We start from the raw sequence: 25,080 nt of genomic DNA, 5'->3' as shown, positions 1-25,080 counted from the left end.
TCACTTACAGTAGGCAGTAGAAATCTGTCATAAGTGATAGGTTTTGGACTAGTCCATCTCTTCATAGGGAATTCTCAGCGAGGCTTTTATTCTTTATAAAGATATTCCCTAAAAATTATTTATACAATGATGCTGGCCAGCCTCCCTGCTCGCTACACAGGTTTTTGAGCAACTGCCATTCACTTAGTGCTTTTGAAAATAAATATATCCCTCAGAAAACCCTATAAAGAGATGGACTAGTCCAAACCCTGTCACTTCTGTCAGATTTTTACAACCTACTGTAAATGACAGCAACATAGGAGAAAAGTAATTTATGGCTCATTTTACTATGGGAAAATGTACTTCTTATTTGTACATGTTTGTACATACCGTATTTTCCGCCGTATAAGACGCACTTTTTCTCCCCAAAAAATGGGGAGAAAAAGTCCCTGCGTCTTATACGGCAAAGGCAGGGAATCCCCGACTTACGGACGCCCGCCGATACAAACCGCCGACCCGACGCCATCGGGTATTCCCTGCCTTGCCGCTGTGAGTCCTTCCCGCTTGTCTCCACCTCCCCCTGTGTCGCCGGGTCACCCCCCCTGTGTCGCCGGGTCCCCCTCTGTGAGAAGCGGCAGCGTCAGAAGCTTACCTCCTCCATCTTGCCCGCGGCGATTGAAGACCTCCGGCTCCTGTGGGCGGCTTCCTCTAGTGCCGGCTTGTAATGACGCGTCATCAATGACGCGTCATTACAAGCCGGCACTAGAGGAAGCCGCCCACAGGTGCCAGAGGCCTTCAGTCGCCGCGGGCAAGATGGAGGAGGTAAGCTTCTGACGCTGCCGCTTCTCACAGAGGGGGGGACCCGGCGACAGAGGGGGGGACCCAGCGACAGGGGGGGGGGACCCGGCAACAGGGGGGGAGGACTCACAGTGGGATACACAGTGAGGAGGGCACTCGGGAGGACACTCGGGGGCCAGGAGCACTTTGGGAAGACACTTGGGGGGGACAGGAGGACACTTGGGGGGGACAGGAGCACATTTGGGAGGACACTGGGGGACACTTGGGGGGCAGGAGGACACTTGGGGGTACAGGAGGACACTTGGGGGGGACAGGAGGACACTTGGGGAGACAGGACACTTGGGGGGACAGGACACTTGGGGGGACAGGACACTTGGGGGGACAGGAGGACACTTGGGGGGACAGGAGCACATTTGGGAGGACACTGGGGGGCACTTGGGGGGGCAGAAGGACACTTGGGGGTACAGGAGGACACTTGGGGGGGACAGGAGGACACTTGGGGGGACAGGATACTTGAGGGGACAGGACACTTGGGGGGACAGGAGGACACTTGGGAGGACACTTGGGGGGGACAGGAGGACACTTGGGAGGGACAGGAGGACACTTGGGGGTACAGCACTGACACATGGGGGTACAGCACTGACACATGGGGGTACAGGAGGACAACTGGGGTGACAGGAGGACACCTGGGGGAGACATGGGGACACAGGAGGGCACCATTTGGGGGAGGTCATGTACAAGACGCTCCTGAAATATGGACGCACCAGGTTTAGTTTATATTTTTTTTCCCTGGTTTTTGCCCTCTAAACCTGGGTGCGTCTTATATGCCGGAGCGTCTTATACGGCGCGAAATACGGTAATTTAAATTTTACAGTTTTTTGCTGTAGTGCCCCTTTAAGTGGTTAAGAGGCCAGAGAATGTTGGTATGGAAGTAGTTAAAGAGGTAGAAGCTTGTATATTAATAAGGGTAAGGCCTCTTGCACACTACATGCGATTCCGATTATTTATACTTCCAATTTTTTTAATCCGATTAAAAAACGTAGCAGCATGCAGTACATTTTTTAATCTGAATCACAAATCGTATCAGATAAAAAAATAGGTATCGCATGTAGTGTGCAAGAGGCCTGAAAGAGACCTTAATTAAAAGCTCTGTGTCAACACCGCGGGAATAACTCACCTGCTCGCCCATAAATCATTAAAGGTATGAAACTTTGCCCCCTCCATGGCAAGTCTGCCTTGGCCATTTTTATCCAGTATTCTGAAGTTCTGTGGCCACCCCCACCTGCATTGCCACCATAAGCTTGGCAGTCGCCTATTAGGCTGTAGCTGCCTTGCTGGGGGTCAGCTGAGGTGACAGAGATGGAGGTGGCCACAGAGTTTGGAACACTTCAGAAAAAAGCTTTTAGAGGGGGTAGCATTTCAGACCTCTAATGATTTATGGGTGAGCAAATGAGTTGTTGCCGCTGACACAGAGCTTTACTTTAAGGGCTCTTTCATCCTTATGGGCATTGTGATGTTCACATAAGTTCATATAAATTTAGACATACTTATATATAAATTTATTTTGCACAAACATTTAGGGCCCTTTTCTGATTCAATAGTCAAAGCACTAGCATTTTGCCCATCGCAAGGACACCATGATTAAGATGTTAATTAGGGTGCTCCTTTTCCACCGTTACACTTTGTTTCCTGGCAGTGCAGGAAAGTGCTGAATGCTGCATTTTTCATGTGCTTGCGATTGACTGCTATAGCAACCAAACCCAAGCGCTTATAAGTCTCAGGGAAAAGTACTTTTTCAATGGAAAAGGGCCCTAAGTAATTGTGTTTTTCTAGTGACCTGGCAACATGTACTGACTCACATACATACACCGCTAGTTCACTGGGTCACTACGGGCACCGATAGATGACAGCAGCACAGAGAAAATAGTTACCACCACATCCCTGCTGTGCCTCTACCCCATTTTGACCAACAAAGAACAATTCTGTCTGATCGGTAATGTTGGCCGATTTCTGCTAAAAATGTATTTAAATTACAAGTGGGCGGCATGTTATCACAAACATTTTATGTTCTTATTGCAGTCTAAAGGTGCCCATACACTATGAGACATTTCTCGGCAGATTGGATCACTGTACTCAAATCTGCCAAGAAATGTCTCATAGAGGATGGGCACGTTTAGACTGTCAAAAGAACAAAAGATAAAGCCTGACTACAGTAGGTATAAGACTGTGAGCTCCTCTGAGGGACACTAAGTAACATGACTATATTATGCACTGCACTATGTAAAAGTGCTGCAGAAGCTGTTGGTGCTATATAAATACACAATAGTAATAATTAAATAAATGGATGTAAGAAACATATCTTTCATCCAAATGAATTGCCCACAACTGTGAGGGTTAACCTAGCAGCCAGCCACTACACACATGCTGTTTTAACAAGACACTCTGCTCACATACACACTAATGTTGCAATGCTGTTAGCTTGAGAAAGAATACTAAAGTTCAAAAGTCTGATCTCTGGTTTTCAAGGCAAAAGTGTATCTTCAGATAGTTCAAGCAAAATAGCAAACAGCCACTAGTTACAGGTTAAGTGAGAGTTAAGCTGAGAAGCATGCAGAAGCAAAGACTAGTCCTCCAGAGGGCTCTTAACTTATCCATCTTCTAATGTGTTCTTGTTAATAAGTAACACAATTTGCTAAGTGCAGTGTGTAGGCTTCACTGATCTGCATGCAAATAGCCTGTATAGTCATTAAAATAGCAAAGGGAGACCTGCATACACATAGGTGAGACACTGATAACAAGCTCTCAGCTGACGTGCCATTATTTATTTCCCTAAAAAGCACTCACTAGTCACTACCTGTAGGCGTACATGTAATAATAGCCCCTGAAAATAATGGTGCATGGTAAAAACAAAATGAAGTCGTATTGGAAAAGTGGTACGGTGGGTGAAGACAAAATTTAGATATATTGGCAATGTTGTGCACCTGGGGAAAACAAAATTTAGTTGTTATAGAAATGTTGTATTGCGAATAGATTTCAGATTTTTTGTAATTTTGGTGCCTGTGTAAGTAGGGTACCTTGGCAATTGTGGTGCTGGTTGTAAACAATAAATTATTGTCATTCGTTAGAATATTAGTAACTGTACCCTTAATCAACTATTGACTTCCCTATTCTATCCGTCACACTAAACCTCCTCTACCTACACCTAACACTACCCCCCACCTACTCCTAACACTAGCTGCCTGTGGATGGGCATCCACTTAGGTAATTATGGTGCCTGTTGAAAATGGTAAATACATTGCAGATAAATAGAATATTGGTAACTGTAGCAATACTCATTTATGGCCTTCCCTATCCTATCTTACACTAGCCCTCCCAAAACCGCTATTTCAGTCCATGAAACAGATAGGAGGGGATATGGCAACAAGTCTGGCTCTTACTGCTTGAAACATTGACTTTAGAAAAATGTCAAATTTTCAAGGAGTGATTACAGAAACCAGGGTGAACGAGATAAGGACAATGCCCAGATGTATGTGGACCCAGCATGAAAAGTGCAATAAACTGCATTAGGCAGTATTACATGCATTAAAGGAATCATCAGCGAAAAAAACAAAAATCACCTTTACTCACTTGTGGCTTTCTCCAGCCCCTTGCATCCAACTGTCCCACGATGACTGCTCCGCTCTCCACCGCCATCCCGGACTCCCCACATGGTGCAGAGGCAGACCTTCGAAGTCATCCTTACTGCACCTGCGTGAAGCGCCGCTGTCAATGAAGGCCACGTTGTCTGCGCCTGCGCAATAAGCCGCAAACAACGTGGCCTTGATTGACAGTGGCGCTTCACACATTCGCAGTGAGGATGAACTCGGGATTGGTCTCCGCATGGAGCCCAGGACGGCGGCAGAGATCGGAGCTGTCAGCGTGGGACAGTCAGCTGCAAGGGGCTGAAGAAAGCCCCAGGTGAGTAAAGCTGATTTTTGTTTTTTCCACTGATGATTCCTTTAAGTTTTACCACCTAGTGATTAAAACAGAATGCAATATATTACATGTAATACATTATGCTCTAATCATTGTGCATAGGATTTTGCACATGTAATTCTGTTTAATTCAGTTTATTGCATACACACATCATTTTTGACTACCCCCATCCATAAACACAGTAGAAGCAGGAGAGTGTTGTACCGTGTTAGCCATGAGTAAAAGCAAGGAGTTTTGAATCAGGATGATACTATTTATTGGCTAACTATCCATCTCTAAGTTAGCCAATAAATGGTATCATCCTGATTCAAAACTCCTTGCATCCATAAACACAACATACTTTTTACACACCTTATTGCAAACATTGCTGTAAGTTTTTTCTCTGATTCAAACACTTTTAAATGCAGGCATATTCGATGTCTGCTTTTCAAACACTATCATTCTAAAGGTTGCAATGACATGCATATTAGCCACAAGGCAATAGATGAAGTGACTTGTAATGGCTTTGAAAAAATAAACATCCGCAAAACCGGAATGACTAAAACTAATTAAATGAGTAATGAAGTGGCTTTATTCCTCCTTTTTAATGTGAGTTTGAGCTGGTAGCTGGTGCTATTTATGATGAGTACATTCAGGGAGTATATTATGTAGAAAATATCTGCAGTATAGGGAGTTGTGCATTTGTTTTTGGAATAGTTTACTTTGACACTCTATCTCTTCATGGTTTTTCAGCTGAATCTGCTATTTTCCTCTTAAGGTTTAATAGGGTTATACAGATAAGTAGACATCAACTGTGACAGCATGTGTTTTCTAAAATCCAAGGTTCACCATTAGGTCACTGGCTGATACTTGAGCATTTTCAAATGGCAAAGCTTCCTGCTTTGTTTAACATAGAGCATGTATGCCATCTTCAGAAGTATCAGCTAAATCTATGTTTTAATTAAAGGCATTTCAAGAAGGAAAGCATTGTACATACAAGTGTGCTCTTTTCTCTTTTTACAGACAGTAGGAAAGAAGTTTTATGGGGTGTATGCAGTAAACTGCAAAATTATGTGAGATGAGTAGAGCAGAATGCAATACATTACATTGCATTATGCTCTACTCATCTTGCGTAAGACTTTACGTACATTATTTTGATGACTTCAACTCAGAACTTCCTCTCGGCTTTATATCTAATTATATCTAAAATATACCCAATGGCATAATAACTTGGAACAAAGGATGTGAAATCTTGCTCTGCTGGAGGTCAGAGGTCAATGAGGGTCAGGATTTGATCACACTCTAGCATCTCCTCAAACACTCAGCCGTAAGTGGACTACAAGGAGGAAAACAAGACAGGAGGAGAGCTCCATAGTGTGATACATTTTAATTAAGATTAAAAATGCATAGTTAAAATTGCACTTACTAGATGAATATGAAAAACTAATAAAAAGGCCCGCCTATTAAAAAAAACAGGCGCTAGGCCACGGCCGCTAAACCCCGGCAACGCGCATAGAAATGTGTCCTGCTCACCCGTCTCCCACCACTGTCTGAAGGATATGCACACAGGGAGATGTTGCTTGCTTGGCAGTTGGAAAAAGCTGTTATTTCCCACAATACAATGAGGTTCTCAGACAGCAAACTGTCAAGTCTGGAAGCAGGGACTCACACACACACACAGGGACAGGACACAGAGACACAGGGGTTTTATTATATAGGATAGGCATTTGGTTTGGCATATAGCCCAGAAGAACGCGTCCCATCAGAGAAACAACCTGAGGCTGCAGTGGCCAGCGGCAGCTGGGAACTGGATGGAAAATGGACCCAAGGTGTCTTCCTGTGGGGTAGCTGTGTGCAGGTAACGTTAAAACACGTTTCGGCTTGTCCACACCTTCATCAGTTAACGTCCCTGCATGCCCACTGGAGTTATATACCCTGAGTCAATTGGATAACTTCCAGGGTAGGCTGGAGGTTAATGAGGGGGGCGGAGTCATGGCCCAGTGGGAGGTGGGAAGGGGATGTGTGCACATGATGTTATTATGACCATGTGTCCAACCTTAATTGTAAACACTTGGGTAATTGCACTTTTGTGGGGGGGGGGGGGGTGAAGAGATCAAAGGATCAGAGATGAGCTTAGCAAAGAAGGAAAAAGTGTGATACCATATGCTATGGTATCCAGTGTGCATGCAGGCATGTTAACTGATGAAGGTGTGGACATGCCGAAACGTGTTTTAATGTTACCTGCACACAGCTGCCCCACAGGAAGACACCTTGGGTCCATTTTCCATCCGGACTACAGCTGCCGCTGGCCACTGCAGCCTCAGGTTGTTTCTGTGATGGGACGCGTTCTTCTGGGCTATATGCCAAACCAGATGCCTATTTTTCATATTCATCTAGTAAGTGCAATTTTAACTGCACATTTGTAATCTTAATAAAAATGTATCACACTACGGAGAGCTCCTCTCTTGTTTTCCTCAGCATAATAACCTTAAAGAAAAAAAGGTCTTTGTTACAGCTGATACAAATCCTATGAGAAATTTGCAGTGTTTCTACTTCCTGCTTTCATGGAAGCAGACATAGGGTTAACATCCTGTGCTTTCAAATTAGCTTATCTTATTGTTATTTATTGTATTTATAAAGCACCAACATATTACGCATCGCTGCACAATAGATAAATGGGTTGACATACAAGGTAGGACATACAGGAAACTCACAACAAAACAAGATCATGCAAATGATTTGATAACAGTACAGTGTCAGGTCAAAATAGAGACTGTTCTAGCCCACAAAAGGGGTGATTGACAGTAAGATTGCATAATCAAGCTGTAAACACTAGGGAGGAGGGCACTGCCAGAGGCTTACAATCTAAAGGGTGGGGGTGGAGACAATGGGCTTGATTCACAAAGCGGTGCTAACAGTTAGCACCCTGGTGAAAAGCCCCTTATCACGCCTAAACTCAGTTTAGGCGTGATAAGTTTAGGCATGATAAGTTTAGGTATGATAAGTTTAGGCATGATAAGTTTAGGCGTGATAAGTTTAAGCACCAACTGGGTTAGCACCGCAGTGCACAGCTGATCAAAAGTTTTGCGCTAGCAAAGTCTGGTGCACTTCGCATAGAGTTTAATGGCGCTGCTTTGCGCGCAGGACTTTGTGCGCGATCTAAACTTATCTAAACTTATCACGCCTAAACGTATCATGCCTAAACTGGCTTTTCACCAGCGTGGTGCAATGGTTATCACGCCTAAAGTCTTTTACTGGGTTAGCACCGCTTTGAGAATCGAGCCCAATAGGTGCATCTGTTGAGAGGGTGTCTGTTGTGGCAATCAACTGACACGGGGAGAGATCAAATTACAACTTGTGATTAGTCACAAGATGAGGGGGAATTATACAGGGTAAACTCTCTAAATACATCCAGGGTGCATTTCTCTATGATTTCCTTCTGTCCTGTTCAAGAGTGCAGGTCCACTTTATGCAGTTTCTTGCATGCTCCCCTATGTTACTATTACCAAAACAAAACAAAACATGAACTCTTTCTAAATATCTAAACTATTTCAAATACTTCAGAATAAAACATCTGCTTAAACTTAAAAGGGCACTATGGCAAAAATAATAATAATAGAAGGAGTATACATTTCTCAATAGTGCTCATGCTAAGATAATATATAGAATTGCTATTTTACAGGATTTGACAACTCCTCCTCTATGAGTAAAAGCTGTCCTTCTTCTCTACAGGTGATCTTCTTCTCACTTGAAATCATCTCATTAAAAATGGATAGGTAAAAAAGCCTGTAACCAGTTATTTATAAGTCTGTAATATAACCTCTGTAATGTGTGTTCTACGTAGTGTTGGGCGAACATCTAGATGTTCGGGTTCGGGCCGAACAGGCCGAACATGGCCGCGATGTTCGGGTGTTCGAGCCGAACTCCGAACATAATGGAAGTCAATGGGGACCCGAACTTTCGTGCTTTGTAAAGCCTCCTTACATGCTACATACCCCAAATTTACAGGGTATGTGCACCTTGGGAGTGGGTACAAGAGGAAAAAAAATTAGCAAAAAGAGCTTATAGTTTTTGAGAAAATCGATTTTAAAGTTTCAAAGGGAAAACTGTCTTTTAAATGCGGGAAATGTCTGTTTTCTTTGCACAGGTAACATGCTTTTTGTCGGCATGCAGTCATAAATGTAATACAGATAAGAGGTTCCAGGAAAAGGGACCGGTAACGCTAACCCAGCAGCAGCACACGTGATGGAACAGGAGGAGGGTGGCGCAGGAGGAGAAGGCCACGCTTTGAGACACAACAACCCAGGCCTTGCATGAGGACAAGAAGCGTGCGGATAGCAATTTGCATTTTGTCGCCATGCAGTCATAAATGTAATTAATTAATTTGGCTGTATATGTAGTCGCTTATTTGGCTACTAATCCCATCCACAGATAGAGGGGAAGGTTAAACCCATATAATACATAGACAATAAAAGGAATGGACTGGGGTCGCACACCTTCATACGTATACCAAAATATAAATTTATTAATAGCTTAACTACAGATCATCCCATAAATACCCACAATGTAATTGCATAAATCCCAAACAATTAAAACCAACAAATGCGGAGCATCAATAGCTATATGCATGTGACCACACTGTGATGATGCTTATATTGGATATAGCTATCCTGGCCAGGAAATACACCATACCATCAAAACAATCATCCGCGCAATCTCACTCTTTTCACACTTGTGCCTGAGCTGATCAAAGTGTTGGGGGGCCCCCTTATCCAAACAATAAAGTCTGATGCACCATGACTCCAGCAAGATATGCTTTGAAAGTTATGCACATTTCATTTCGCTGCCGCATATAGCCTGGCAGCATTGGTTGGTCTCACCCCTCCTCTCGTCAGCTACTTCTCAGTAGTGTATTCCGGGTACAGGTATTGAACCATTCAGTCCTGCCCCACTCGCGCTGGGATCAGTAGAGATGCCTCCTCACAGCGCTGTGTACAGCTACGATGCAAGACGCCAGCCCGGGATCCCATCCGGCATGTGTGGAGGAGGATGCTGCGTCACACGCATCCGCGTAAGCTCCGCCCACCGACGCGTTTCACGTCCTCATTGGACGTTTCATCAGGGTGTGTCCAAGCCTTCTACTAGCCCGTCCTTTGTATCCACCTTGACTCCACCCCCCTCTCTCCGTTATCCTGTCATTGACATCATCCTATATGGAAGCTCACCTTGGGGGGGAGGATTCCTGTGAATACCACCTGTTGCATTGTAATATTAGGCAATGGATCTCATTCTCTTCTTTTTTGCATACAATAGTACATTTATATGGGCAGAGTCGGCATTAAGGCAGGTTGTACTGAGGCCCACGGCCAGAAACAGAAATACTGATCTTCACATTACTGCTTATCCTTGTCATCTCTGTCCCCAATATACATGCAGACATATTTTCGATTGAAATCATGTTCAGATTTATTTAGGCAGTTCCTCAAGCTCTCAGCTACCTTCATGGCAGGCATATAAGACATATAATAAGTTCTGCTTGTATCTTCTTATCTTCCCTCATTCAAAGAGGCACACTTAAAGGCACAGTTCATGTTTGTGGCACAGTTCATGCACTGCGGATCCACTCACAGCTCATGCTCTACCCTTACATCTAGTTTGTCCCAGGAATTTCCATATTAAGGGACCACAATCAGAGGACTCATGACTAAATATACCTATTGATTCTGAGGAAGGGGGATAGGTCCAATTCTGCATTGAGCCCACCCGGAGTCACACTTCCAAGTTTGAAGATCCACATGGCCTCTTTGCAGTAGAGGACCTCATCAAAATCTCCCCTCCTCCCAGAAATCTTCAAATTGTAAATTCCCCTAACTGAGGTCCCCTTCAGGCTATTCTGATGATGATCCCTATAATGGTCATAAATTATCCCTGTAGCCTTGCCACTTGTAATCTTACCGAAATGCTCCAGCACCCTCTCTTTTAATGCTCTTTTAGTTTTACCTATGTACTTTAGGCCGCAAGGGCATTGTATCATATACACTACTTTTTTTGTGTCACAATTTATAAAGGATCTAATAGTATATTCCTTCTCTCCCCTGCAGTCAAAAAATACATTGGTACGGTCCACATAGGGACACATCTTACATTTCGAGCATTTAAACATCCCCATGGGTTTCCTCTGGTCAAGCCATGTAGAAGGATTTTTTTGTAGTTCACTATGTACCAAACAGTCCCTCAAATTCGGTGCCCGCCTTGCTATTAGAAGTGGTCTCGGCCCTACAATTTTTGCAACCTCTTTATCCGAAGTCAAAATAGGCCAGAACTTATTGAGAAGTTCACGTAAGTTTGCCCAATGGGCTCCAAAGCCGGTTATAAGGCGCATATGTCCCTCCCCCACCGCCCTTCGCGGCATCCCTCCGGGGGCCAGCAATTCTTGCCGGTCCTGGCTCCATGCCCTTTTTAGAGCTTTACGTAACACCGAGTGTGTATATCCACGTTCTCGGAATCTCCCGACCGATTGTGTCCGCGGTGGGTAGTCCCACCCAACGTTTAGGTCAGTATGTTGATAGGAAAACACGTCCATTGGTCCAGGCCTTGCCTTCTTATGTGCAGGACACACGGGATGTTTTGGGTGTCCTGGCCGGTTTTGAGGTGCCCCCGGGGTCCCTCCTTGTCCTCGTAATTGCTGATAATAACCTCCATCAAAGGTAAAGCAATTCCGCGTTAGAATCAATCTCATCGCCTCAACTATAAAGGCATTATGAGCCAAAGCGGAGGGATGCCGCTCGCGGAGGAAGAAGGACATTGCCCGGAGGCCCTCCTCATGTGGGATCGACGTGTAGAGAGACTCCACATCGATCCCGACAAGGAGGGACCCCGGGGGCACCTCAAAACCGGCCAGGACACCCAAAACATCCCGTGTGTCCTGCACATAAGAAGGCAAGGCCTGGACCAATGGACGTGTTTTCCTATCAACATACTGACCTAAACGTTGGGTGGGACTACCCACCGCGGACACAATCGGTCGGGAGATTCCGAGAACGTGGATATACACACTCGGTGTTACGTAAAGCTCTAAAAAGGGCATGGAGCCAGGACCGGCAAGAATTGCTGGCCCCCGGAGGGATGCCGCGAAGGGCGGTGGGGGAGGGACATATGCGCCTTATAACCGGCTTTGGAGCCCATTGGGCAAACTTACGTGAACTTCTCAATAAGTTCTGGCCTATTTTGACTTCGGATAAAGAGGTTGCAAAAATTGTAGGGCCGAGACCACTTCTAATAGCAAGGCGGGCACCGAATTTGAGGGACTGTTTGGTACATAGTGAACTACAAAAAAATCCTTCTACATGGCTTGACCAGAGGAAACCCATGGGGATGTTTAAATGCTCGAAATGTAAGATGTGTCCCTATGTGGACCGTACCAATGTATTTTTTGACTGCAGGGGAGAGAAGGAATATACTATTAGATCCTTTATAAATTGTGACACAAAAAAAGTAGTGTATATGATACAATGCCCTTGCGGCCTAAAGTACATAGGTAAAACTAAAAGAGCATTAAAAGAGAGGGTGCTGGAGCATTTCGGTAAGATTACAAGTGGCAAGGCTACAGGGATAATTTATGACCATTATAGGGATCATCATCAGAATAGCCTGAAGGGGACCTCAGTTAGGGGAATTTACAATTTGAAGATTTCTGGGAGGAGGGGAGATTTTGATGAGGTCCTCTACTGCAAAGAGGCCATGTGGATCTTCAAACTTGGAAGTGTGACTCCGGGTGGGCTCAATGCAGAATTGGACCTATCCCCCTTCCTCAGAATCAATAGGTATATTTAGTCATGAGTCCTCTGATTGTGGTCCCTTAATATGGAAATTCCTGGGACAAACTAGATGTAAGGGTAGAGCATGAGCTGTGAGTGGATCCGCAGTGCATGAACTGTGCCACAAACATGAACTGTGCCTTTAAGTGTGCCTCTTTGAATGAGGGAAGATAAGAAGATACAAGCAGAACTTATTATATGTCTTATATGCCTGCCATGAAGGTAGCTGAGAGCTTGAGGAACTGCCTAAATAAATCTGAACATGATTTCAATCGAAAATATGTCTGCATGTATATTGGGGACAGAGATGACAAGGATAAGCAGTAATGTGAAGATCAGTATTTCTGTTTCTGGCTGTGGGCCTCAGTACAACCTGCCTTAATGCCGACTCTGCCCATATAAATGTACTATTGTATGCAAAAAAGAAGAGAATGAGATCCATTGCCTAATATTACAATGCAACAGGTGGTATTCACAGAATCCTCCCCCCCAGCGTGAGCTTCCATATAGGATGATGTCAATGACAGGATAACGGAGAGAGGGGGGTGGAGTCAAGGTGGATACAAAGGACGGGCTAGTAGAAGGCTTGGACACACCCTGATGAAACGTCCAATGAGGACGTGAAACGCGTCGGTGGGCGGAGCTTACGCGGATGCGTGTGACGCAGCATCCTCCTCCACACATGCCGGATGGGATCCCGGGCTGGCGTCTTGCATCGTAGCTGTACACAGCGCTGTGAGGAGGCATCTCTACTGATCCCAGCGCGAGTGGGGCAGGACTGAATGGTTCAATACCTGTACCCGGAATACACTACTGAGAACTGAAGTAGCTGACGAGAGGAGGGGTGAGACCAACCAATGCTGCCAGGCTATATGCGGCAGCGAAATGAAATGTGCATAACTTTCAAAGCATATCTTGCTGGAGTCATGGTGCATCAGACTTTATTGTTTGGATAAGGGGGCCCCCCAACACTTTGATCAGCTCAGGCACAAGTGTGAAAAGAGTGAGATTGCGCAGATGATTGTTTTGATGGTATGGTGTATTTCCTGGCCAGGATAGCTATATCCAATATAAGCATCATCGCAGTGTGGTCACATGCATATAGCTATTGATGCTCCGCATTTGTTGGTTTTAATTGTTTGGGATTTATGCAATTACATTGTGGGTATTTATGGGATGATCTGTAGTTAAGCTATTAATAAATTTATATTTTGGTATACGTATGAAGGTGTGCGACCCCAGTCCATTCCTTTTATTGTCTAGTCATAAATGTAATACAGATGAGAGGTTCAATAAACAGGGACCGGAAACGCTAACCCATCACAGATGTTCATTGTTCATGTTACTTGGTTGGGGTCCGGGAGTGTTGCGTAGTCGTTTCCAATCCAGGATTAATTCATTTTAATTTGAGTCAGACGGTCTGCATTTTCTGTGAAGAGGCGGATACGCTGATCTGTGATGATGCCTCCGGCAGCACTGAAACAGCGTTCCGACATAACACTGGCTGCCGGGCAAGCCAGCACCTCTATTGCGTACATTGCCAGTTCGTGCCAGGTGTCTAGCTTCGATACCCAGTAGTTGAAGGGTGCAGATGGATTGTTCAACACAGCTATGCCATCTGACATGTAGTCCTTGACCATCTTCTCCAGGCGATCGGTGTTGGAGGTGGATCTGCACGCTTGCTGTTCTGTGGGCTGCTGCATGGGTGTCAGAAAATTTTGGGCACTAGCTGCGGCTTGTGTTTGCTGCCCTCCTGGTCGTCCTGGGTTTGCGGAAGTCAGTCTGTCGGCGTACAACTGGCTAGAGGAGGGGGAGGATGTCAATCTCCTCTCTAAAGTATCCACAAGGGCCTGCTGGTATTCTTCCATTTTGACCTGTCTGACTCTTTCTTCAAGCAGTTTTGGAACATTGTGTTTGTACCGTGGATCCAGAAGGGTATAAACCCAGTAATTGGTGTTGTCCAGAATGCGCACAATGCGTGGGTCGCGTTCAATGCAGTCCTAGGCCGAAGAGGTCATAGCCTAGGTTCACAAAAACCTGTTTTTTTGGGCAATTTCAATGGTAGTGATGCTGACGTACAAAAATCTCAGCCATGGCCGTTAGCAACGTCTGAATTGCAGGTAGAAGACATATTGTTAGACTTGGATTCCAAAGATGGGGTCCCTATATCTCTGCAAACCAGAGTTACAGGGGTCCAAAATTGGTAAAATCCCCCATAGGCTTTCATTGCCTCCCTATTTCACTTTCCAAAATCTCACATCTTTTCAAAGGGCAATTGCTCAGCAGTGGCAAATTTTCTAGCATTGTAGGGACCCTTAGGGGGAACATGACTGGTGAGTTTTGGGCCCCTAGGCCAAAGAGGTCATAGCCTAGGGTCACAAAAACCTGTTTATTTGGGCAATTTCAATGGTGGCGAGTCTGACGTACATAAATCGCAGCAATGGCCGTTAGCAATGTCTGAATCTCACGAAATGTCTCATGCAGGTAGAAGACATATTGTTAGACTTGGGCTCCAAAGATGGGTTCCTACATCTCTGCAAACCAGAGTTACAGGGCTCCAAATTTGGTAAAATCCCCCATAGGCTTTCATTGGGCCTCCTATTTACAGTTCCAAAATCTCACATCTTTTCAAAGGGCAATTGCTCAGCAGTGGCAAATTTTCTAGCTAGCATTGTAGGAACTGTTAGGGGGATCATAACTGGTGAGTTTCGGGCCCCTAGGCCGAAGAGGTCATAGCCTAGGGTCACAAAAACCTGTTTATTTGGGCTATTTCAATGGTAGTGATGCTGACGTACATAAATCTCAGTCATGGCCGTTAGCAACGTCTGAATTTCACGAAATGTCTCATGCAGGTAGAAGACATATTGTTAGACTTGGATTCCAAAGATGGGGTCCCTACATCTCTGCAAACCAGAGTTACAGGGGTCCAAAATTGGTAAAATCCCCCATAGGCTTTCATTGCCTCCCTATTTCACTTTCCAAAATCTCACATCTTTTCAAAGGGCAATTGCTCAGCAGTGGCAAATTTTCTAGCATTGTAGGGACCCTTAGGGGGAACATGACTGGTGAGTTTCGGGCCCCTAGGCCGAAGAGGTCATAGCCTAGGGTCACAAAAACCTGTTTATTTGGGCTATTTCAATGGTAGTGATGCTGACGTACATAAATCTCAGCCATGGCCGTTAGCAACGTCTGAATTTCACGAAATGTCTCATGCAGGTAGAAGACATATTGTTAGACTTGGATTCCAAAGATGGGGTCCCTACATCTCTGCAAACCAGAGTTACAGGGGTGCAAAATTGGTAAAATCCCCAATAGGCTTTCATTGCCTCCCTATTTCACTTTCCAAAATCTCACATCTTTTCAAAGGGCAATTGCTCAGCAGTGGCAAATTTTCTAGCATTATAGGGACCCTTAGGGGGAACATGACTGGTGAGTTTCGGGCCCCTAGGCTGAAGAGGTCATAGCCTAGGGTTACAAAAACCTGTTTATTTGGGCTATTTCAATGGTAGTGATGCTGAGGTACATAAATCGCAGCCATGGCCGTTAGCAACGTCTGAATTTCACGAAATGTCTCATGCAGGTAGAAGACATATTGTTAGACTTGGATTCCAAAGATGGGGTCCCTACATCTCTGCAAACCAGAGTTACAGGGGTGCAAAATTGGTAAAATCCCCCATAGGCTTTCATTGCCTCCCTATTTCACTTTCCAAAATCTCACATCTTTTCAAAGGGCAATTGCTCAGCAGTGGCAAATTTTCTAGCATTGTAGGGACCCTTAGGGGGAACATGACTGGTGAGTTTCGGGCCCCTAGGCATAAGAGGTCATAGCCTAGGGTCACAAAAACCTGTTTATTTGGGCTATTTCAATGGTAGTGATGCTGATGTACATAAATCTCAGCCATGGCCGTTAGCAACGTCTGAATTTCACGAAATGTCTCATGCAGGTAGAAGACATATTGTTAGACTTGGATTCCAAAGATGGGGTCCCTACATCTCTGCAAACCAGAGTTACAGGGGTGCAAAATTGGTACAATCCCCCATAGGCTTTCATTGCCTCCCTATTTCACTTTCCAAAATCTCACATCTTTTCAAAGGGCAATTGCTCAGCAGTGGCAAATTTTCTAGCATTGTAGGGACCCTTAGGGGGAACATGACTGGTGAGTTTCGGGCCCCTAGGCCGAAGAAGTCATAGCCTAGGGTCACAAAAACCTGTTTATTTGGGCAATTTCAATGGTGGCGAGTCTGACGTACATAAATCGCAGCCATGGCCGTTAGCAACGTCTGAATCTCACGAAATGTCTCATGCAGGTAGAAGACATATTGTTAGACTTGGATTCCAAAGATGGGGTCTCTACATCTCTGCAAACCAGAGTTACAGGGCTCCAAAATTGGTAAAATCCCCTATAGGCTTTCATTGGGCCTACTATTTACCGTTCCAAAATCTCACACCATTTCAAAGGGCAATGGCTCAGCAGTGGCAAAACTCACCAGTCATGATCCCCCTAAGAGTCCCTACAATGCTAGAAAATTTGGTACTGCTGAGCCATTGCCCTTTGAAAAGATGTGAGATTTTGGAAAGTGAAATAGGGAGGCAATGAAAGCCTATGGGGGATTTTACCAATTTTGCACCCCTGTAACTCTGGTTTGCAGAGATGTAGGGACCCCATCTTTGGAATCCAAGTCTAACAATATGTCTTCTACCTGCATGAGACATTTCGTGAAATTCAGACGTTGCTAACGGCCATGGCTGAGATTTATGTACGTCAGCATCACTACCATTGAAATAGCCCAAATAAACAGGTTTTTGTGACCCTAGGCTATGACCTCTTCGGCCTAGGGGCCCGAAACTCACCAGTCATGTTCCCCCTAAGGGTCCCTATAATGCTAGAAAATTTGTCACTGCTAAGCAATTGCCCTTTGAAAAGATGTGAGATTTTGGAAAGTGAAATAGAGAGGCAATGAAAGCCTATGGGGGATTTTACCAATTTTGCACCCCTGTAACTCTGGTTTGCAGAGATGTAGGGACCCCATCTTTGGAATCCAAGTCTAATAATATGTCTTCTACCTGCATGAGACATTTCGTGAAATTCAAACGTTGCTAACGGCCATGGCTGAGATTTATGTACGTCAGCATCACTACCATTGAAATAGCCCAAATAAACAGGTTTTTGTGACCCTAGGCTAAGACCTCTTCGGCCTAGGGGTCCGAAACTCACCAGTTATAATCCCCCTAACAGTTCCTACAATGCTAGAAAATTTGCCACTGCTGAGCAATTGCCCTTTGAAAAGATGTGAGATTTTGGAACTGTAAATAGGAGGCCCAATGAAAGCCTATGGGGGATTTTACTAAATTCGGAGCCCTGTAACTCTGGTTTGCAGAGATGTAGGGAACCCATCTTTGGAGCCCAAGTCTAACAATATGTCTTCTACCTGCATGAGACATTTTGTGAGATTCAGACGTTGCTAACGGCCATTGCTGCGATTTATGTACGTCAGACTCGCCACCATTGAAATTGCCCAAATAAACAGGTTTTTGTGACCCTAGGCTATGACCTCTTCGGCCTAGGGGCCCAAAACTCACCAGTCATGTTCCCCCTAAGGGTCCCTACAATGCTAGAAAATTTGCCACTGCTGAGCAATTGCCCTTTGAAAAGATGTGAGATTTTGGAAAGTGAAATAGGGAGGCAATGAAAGCCTATGGGGGATTTTACCAATTTTGGACCCCTGTAACTCTGGTTTGCAGAGATGTAGGGACCCCATCTTTGGAATCCAAGTCTAACAATATGTCTTCTACCTGCAATTCAGGCGTTGCTAACGGCCATGGCTGAGATTTATGTACGTCAGCATCACTACCTTCGAAATTGCCCAAATAAACAGGTTTTTGTGACCCTAGGCTATAACCTCTTCGGCCTAGGACTGCATTGAACGCGACCCACGCATTGTGCGCATTCTGGACAACACCAATTACTGGGTTTATACCCTTCTGGATCCACGGTACAAACACAATGTTCCAAAACTGCTTGAAGAAAGAGTCAGACAGGTCAAAATGGAAGAATACCAGCAGGCCCTTGTGGAGACTTTAGAGAGGAGATTGACATCCTCCCCCTCCTCTAGCCAGTTGTACGCCGACAGACTGACTTCCGCAAACCCAGGACGACCAGGAGGGCAGCAAACAACACAAGCCGCAGCTAGTGCCCAAAAGGGAATGGTATCGGCAGTGTCCTTGGAGTGGGAACATTTTCTGACACCCATGCAGCAGCACACAGAACAGCAAGCGTGCAGATCCACCTCCAACACTGATCGCCTGGAGAAGATGGTCAAGGACTACATGTCAGATGGCATAGCTGTGTTGAACAATCCATCTGCACCCTTCAACTATTGGGTATCGAAGCTAGACACCTGGCACGAACTGGCAATGTACGCAGTAGAGGTGCTGGCTTGCCCGGCAGCCAGCGTTATGTCGGAACGCTGTTTCAGTGCTGCCGGAGGCATCATCACAGATCGGCGTATCCGCCTCTCCACAGAAAATGCAGACCGTCTGACTCAAATTAAAATGAATCAATCCTGGATTGGAAACGACTACGCAACACTCCCGGACCCCAACCAAGTAACATGAACAATGAACATCTGTGATGGGTTAGCGTTTCTGGTCCCTGTTTATTGAACCTCTCATCTGTATTACATTTATGACTGCATGGCGACAAAATGCAAATTGCTATCCGCACGCTTCTTGTCCTCATGCAAGGCCTGGGTTGTTGTGTCTCAAAGCGTGGCCTTCTCCTCCTGCGCCACCCTCCTCCTGTTCCATCACGTGTGCTGCTGCTGGGTTAGCGTTACCGGTCCCTTTTCCTGGAACCTCTTATCTGTATTGCATTTATGACTGCATGCTGACAAAAAGCATGTTACCTGTGCAAAGAAAACAGACATTTCCCGCATTTAAAAGACAGTTTTCCCTTTGAAACTTTAAAAACGATTTTCTCAAAAACTATAAGCTCTTTTTGCTACATTTTTTTCCTCTTGTACCCACTCCCAAGGTGCACATACCCTGTAAATTTGGGGTATGTAGCATGTAAGGGGGCTTTACAAAGCACGAAAGTTCGGGTCCCCATTGACTTCCATTATGTTCGGAGTTCGGCTCGAAGCCTCGAACACCCGAACATCGCGGCCATGTTCGGCCCGAACCCGAACATCTAGATGTTCGCCCAACACTACACGTGACCCGTTTGGCCAATCACAGCGCTAGCCGAACGTTCGGGGAACGTTCGGCCATGCGCTCTTAGTTCGGCCATGTGGCCGAACGGTTTGGCCGAACACCATCAGGTGTTCAGCCGAACTCGAACATCACCCGAACAGGGTGATGTTCTGCAGAACCCGAACAGTGGCTAACACTGTTCGCCCAACACTAGTTCTACGTCTTTGACCACTTTCCATTCCTGGGTTTTTACCCCTTAAGATACATGACAATTTGATTGTTGCGGCTATGTTACAATTGACACAGCAATAATTTTGTATTACTTATGCCACCAAAAGAAATACATGTATTGTTTCTTTTATGAAAATCTAGGCTTTCTTTGAGTAACAAGTTTGCATATGTGTATCAGCGCCAAGGAAACAAAGTGGCCGCCGCTGACAGAGAAGAGAAGAACAATGTCCAGAGTTCACAAACAGGTAAATTATATAGAATCAGTGCAGAATCGAAAAACAGAAGATGAATCTTCAACAAAGAATAGGAGCAGACAAATCTCCATCACAATAAATATCGGGGTCACGGCACAGCTCTGCAATCATGGATACCCAGAAAAAGGAAAGAGGCTTACCAGCTGGTGACAACCCACATTATAAGGTTGTATCAACGATTTGGCAGGACATCAGGAAGCAACAGTCGTTCAGGATCCACCAATTCAGCAATGATTCATCTCACGAATGGATATCAGTAAACATCATAAAAACAAACAAACAGCAACTGCAAGTGTAAACCGTTTAATATAGAGTTTTCATAGTAAAAAAAAGCATAAAAAATAGCATAAAAGCAAAACTTACATACGGTGCACATGCAATGGGAACCCCGAGAAAGTTACACGCATGTATGGGTCAGCAGTATAGGACAGTATAAAGGTGCCGCCTATCTCCTTCCCGACCGGTTTCACAAACTATTCATGATTGCAGAGCTGTGCCTTGACCCCGATATTTATTGTGTTGGGGATTTGCCTGCTCTTATTTTTTGTTGAAGACTCGTCTTCTGTTTTTTGATTCTGCACTGATTCTATATAATTTTCTTTGAGCAACATTTTTTGCCAAGAATTGTTTAATTTTACAGCCATTTTATCTGGAAAAATAAGTAATAAATGCAAAAATTACATGTTTCATGTTTCACTCTTGCTGATGTTAACATAAGTGCCACAGTTGCAAAAACACCTAAAATACACTATTTTGATTGCCTCAATTAAAATGATACCATACATGGCATATTTCATCACTAGTTGGGCATGTGGCATACCTTTATCACCAGTCTGTGTGCCTGTAGCGACTAGATGCAATCACAATGGCAATAATTTGCGGGCCACAATACTGTACAGAAAGCTGTTGTCTATATTATTTTAGATTTTAGTACAATATACACTGCCAGAATACACACTCACTTGATCACTTAAAGTGGAATATAACCCAGTATTTCTTCTTTGCGCTAAAAGATTATTTACAACAATGTTTTTTTTAAAAGTAAAACAGCATTTAAAGGGTTACATCACAGGACTGACTTTTTCTCCTGCAGGGGCTGTCGCATCAGAACTGGTGATTAGCTTATCTTCTGTATACATTCTGTACTTGATACAATTAAGTAAACATTCTCTGGCTGTGCAGAAACTTATGGTAATGAGTCCTGGAGTGAAACACAGGTCAGAAATCACTGATGGCTGCATTTAAAACAGAATTGTAATGATCCGCTCAGCTGCTGTAGGTCTCTGGAAAAGAGACCTGTCTTTGCTTTGCAAGTTTCAGACCTGCTCTGCTGCTGAGGAATTTGCATAAATTTGTTGTGCAAATTGACTAGCTGCCTCCTTTGAAGGCTGGCAGTATAAATACCATGTTCTCCCAGAATCCTTTGCTGGTCATCCTTAATGGTTTGTTACTGCTAAACACTCCTAGAGTGTCAGCCCTGCCTGTTTGTTAAAGATTATCTTAGAGTAATTCTTGGGACTGCACTAGGCATTCCCTCTAGTGCAGTCGGATTGTATTATCTGTTTTGCCTGTACTCAGGGCCGGCCCGCTCATGAGGCGGGGTGAAACTTTGGCCTCAGGCGGCAAATTTCTAGGGGCGGCATCCGCCCATCGGTGGGTGCGGGGAGCCGGCCGCCCAGCTGGAGGGGTAGCGGGCAGGACAGGGGTATTGGGCCTAGCGGCGGGGAGGGGGGTCGGACCGCCCCCTCCCTCGCCTGGGTCCCCCGTCCTCCGCTCCCCTCCAGCCTTAAATAGATCAGAAGCGCAACTCGTAAGAGGCAGTGGGCGGGGAGGACTCACCTCTTCCTCGATCCAGCGTGCGCTCCACTGACGTCACTTCCTGCAACGCCGCCCACTGTGTTGTAAGTGGACGGCGTTGCAGGAAGTGACGTCAGTGGAGCGCACCCCGCCCACTGCCTCTCACAAGTTGCGCTTCTTATCTATTTAAGGCTGGGGTGGAGCGGAGGACGGGGGACCCAGGCGAGGGAGGGGGTGGTCCGACCCTAGGCCCAATACCCCCGCCCTGCCCGCTACCCCTCCAGCTCGGCGACGGTGGTCCCCCCCACGGGGGGGCAGCGGCAGCAATCATTTTTTCCTCAGGCGGCAAAAAGTCTAGGGCCAGCCCTGCCTGTACTGTCTTTCTGTTGCAATTGTCCTGTTGCCAGCGGCGGTCGACAGGAAATCGTTCTGTCTGTCTGGGGGTGCTAACCAGAGCAGCGGTTGCTACTGGTAGCCCCTTCTGTTCATCTGTCTGGATTGCATTAGCCCTAATGGTAGTGGTAGTGCCTCCTTCTGTATCTCTGCCTTTGGGGTGTTAACCAGAGCAGCGGTTGCTACTGGTAGCCCCTTTTGTTTATCTGTCTGGATCGCACTTGCCCTAGTGGTAGTGGCAGTGCCTCCTTCTGTATCTCTGCCTTAGGGGTGCTAGCCAGAGCAGCGGTTGCTACTGGCAGCCCCACCTGTCTGTCTGTCTTGTCTGATTCGAATAGAGAATGCGAACGCTTGCTAAACGGTTACCTCACCGAGCCTACAGCAAGCGTTCGCGTTCTCTATTTCGTGTTTGTGTGTCATTGGTCAGTAAGGGTGGCACGCTTATCACTGGCCGCCTAACGCGCGGTGATCATTCAGAAACGCGTTTGCTGTTGCGATTGAGTGCGGTGTTCGCGTTAAGTTAGCGTTTGTTATTTTCTTTATTTGTTCTGATTCTTGTTTGCTGTGCCTTTGCTACTCTCGTGCTCTGTCCTTCTCAGTCTGGTGTCTGTTGGCAATCGCCATTCTTGTGATTGCATTCGCGCTTTCTTTCCGTTGATGTGTGTTCACCGTCGCTGGGGGGCGACTAGATTGGTGAACAGACATTCTGTCTGTCCCTGTGCTATTTCTCTTTGAGGGCTATTCAGCCCTGCTTGATCCTGCTCGTACAATTCCCATCTGACATCTGTGGCAGTGCAGAGGCAGGGCTCGTCTGCACTCCACAGCTCCATCTGCTGGTGGGAATTGCCCTCTACCGGTGCATTGCACCTAACCTGGGTTCTCCCAATTACACGTTTGTGGAGGATTTCCGCCGCATCAGCGCACGTCTGGTGCGATGACCACGGAAACTATTCCGCAATCGTTACAAGAATTACAACAGTTATGAATAAAATGCACCAGCAGCTTTCAAAGTAAATAAACTGAACTTTGGAAAGTTATAATTTATAAATAAATTATAATACTTGTGCACAAAGGCAAATATGATAATTGTATGGCTTATAAAAATTAGGAAAACACATTTGTGTTGAATATTTTGTCAGTTTTAAACCGCTTTAATTATGTAGACCTGTTCAATTGCTTCTTAACACAAATAGCTAATTAGCTAATCACATGACAGCAGGTATCTACAGAAGACAAGTTACTTAATTTAAAACATGAAAGGGAAATAAATAAGATTTTAATGACTTTGAAAGTGTCATGGTTGCTGGTGCCAAAATGGCTGGTGTGAGTATTCCAGAAACTACTTATCTACTGGGATTTTCCTACAAAACCATCTCTAGACTTTAAAGAGTACCTAAATCATAAATTACAATTTGCATTAAACCTAATAAGTTGCAAAGATATATAAAATTACACATGAAAGTGTGATTGTCTCACCCCTAGGGTCCATATTTCACATATCGTCTTGAGATCCCTGCCCCCAGTGTGAAATTGGGCCCTGGCCTTTTTTTTCTTTCCAAACAATAAGCACAAAGGATGCTGGGGGTTGATGTCATAACTCCACCCCTCATGTCCATGTGATCTAATCTAGGCAGATAGATAGACATCTGAAGATTCTGAAATAAGAATTATAGCTAACAGACATGATAAGACAGGTTACAGCAGTTTTCCTGTCTCTTCTCTCTCCTACACACTGTGAAAATAGAAGTAATTTGACCCAGATAGGCAGAGAGCAAGAGAGGGAGGGGCAGGGGATTTAACAAGGCTGAAGAGCAGGGCACAATGCTTTAGCAAGGCTTCAGCTTCAGGAGAAATAAGGAAGTGCTACTTACAGATATAAATGTGAGTCTGTTCTATCCACGATGTACCAGATGTAAACTATATGTTCAGCTAACTGTACACAATGCATAGACTACATCTATGTATTGCCATTTAGACCTTTTTTTGGCTGGAGGTGGTCTTTAACGAGAATGGATCAAAAAAGATAAAATATCCAGTGAGTGTCAGTTGTGTGGATGAAAATGCCTTGTTAATGCCAGAGGTCAGAGGAAAATCTGGTCCATGATCAAAAAGCAACAGTAGCTTAGACAACTACTTGTTACATAAGACAAGCAAAACAGACAAATGATAAGCGCTCAAGGATGCACCTGAATTGTAAGCCATCAGCGGCAATGCAGAGCCCCCTAGGGTTGAATACATGCCTCTAATGCAAAAAAGATGCAAAATTATGTGCTAAATTCTAATCTAAAAATTTGTGAGTGAATTTAAAACAGTAAAGGCAGCTAGCCACTAGTACACTTACATTAAATTTTTTTTTTTTTTTGCACAGTGGGAGAACTCCCGCTGTGCAAAAACTACTTGTTACAACCAAGCAGAATATTATCTCTGAACACACAACAAGTTCAATTTTGAAACAGATGGGCTACGGCAGCAAAGGACCACACAGAGTGCCACTTATGTTCGCTAAAAACAGGAGGTATCACAAATACCTTCTGTTTTAACCACAGTCTTATGTCCAAACTAGCTACTCAGGCTAAAGGTTCATGGACATGAGTCTTATGTAAAGCACTAAAAGCCATGTACCCCTGACGCTCGTGCCTAGCAATTCATCTATACAGCCCTGTGG

The sequence above is a fragment of the Hyperolius riggenbachi genome, chromosome 1 (genome assembly GCF_040937935.1).
Source record: "Hyperolius riggenbachi isolate aHypRig1 chromosome 1, aHypRig1.pri, whole genome shotgun sequence".
NCBI classification, from domain to species: domain Eukaryota; kingdom Metazoa; phylum Chordata; class Amphibia; order Anura; family Hyperoliidae; genus Hyperolius; species Hyperolius riggenbachi.
Note: the sequence above shows the minus strand (reverse complement) of the source record.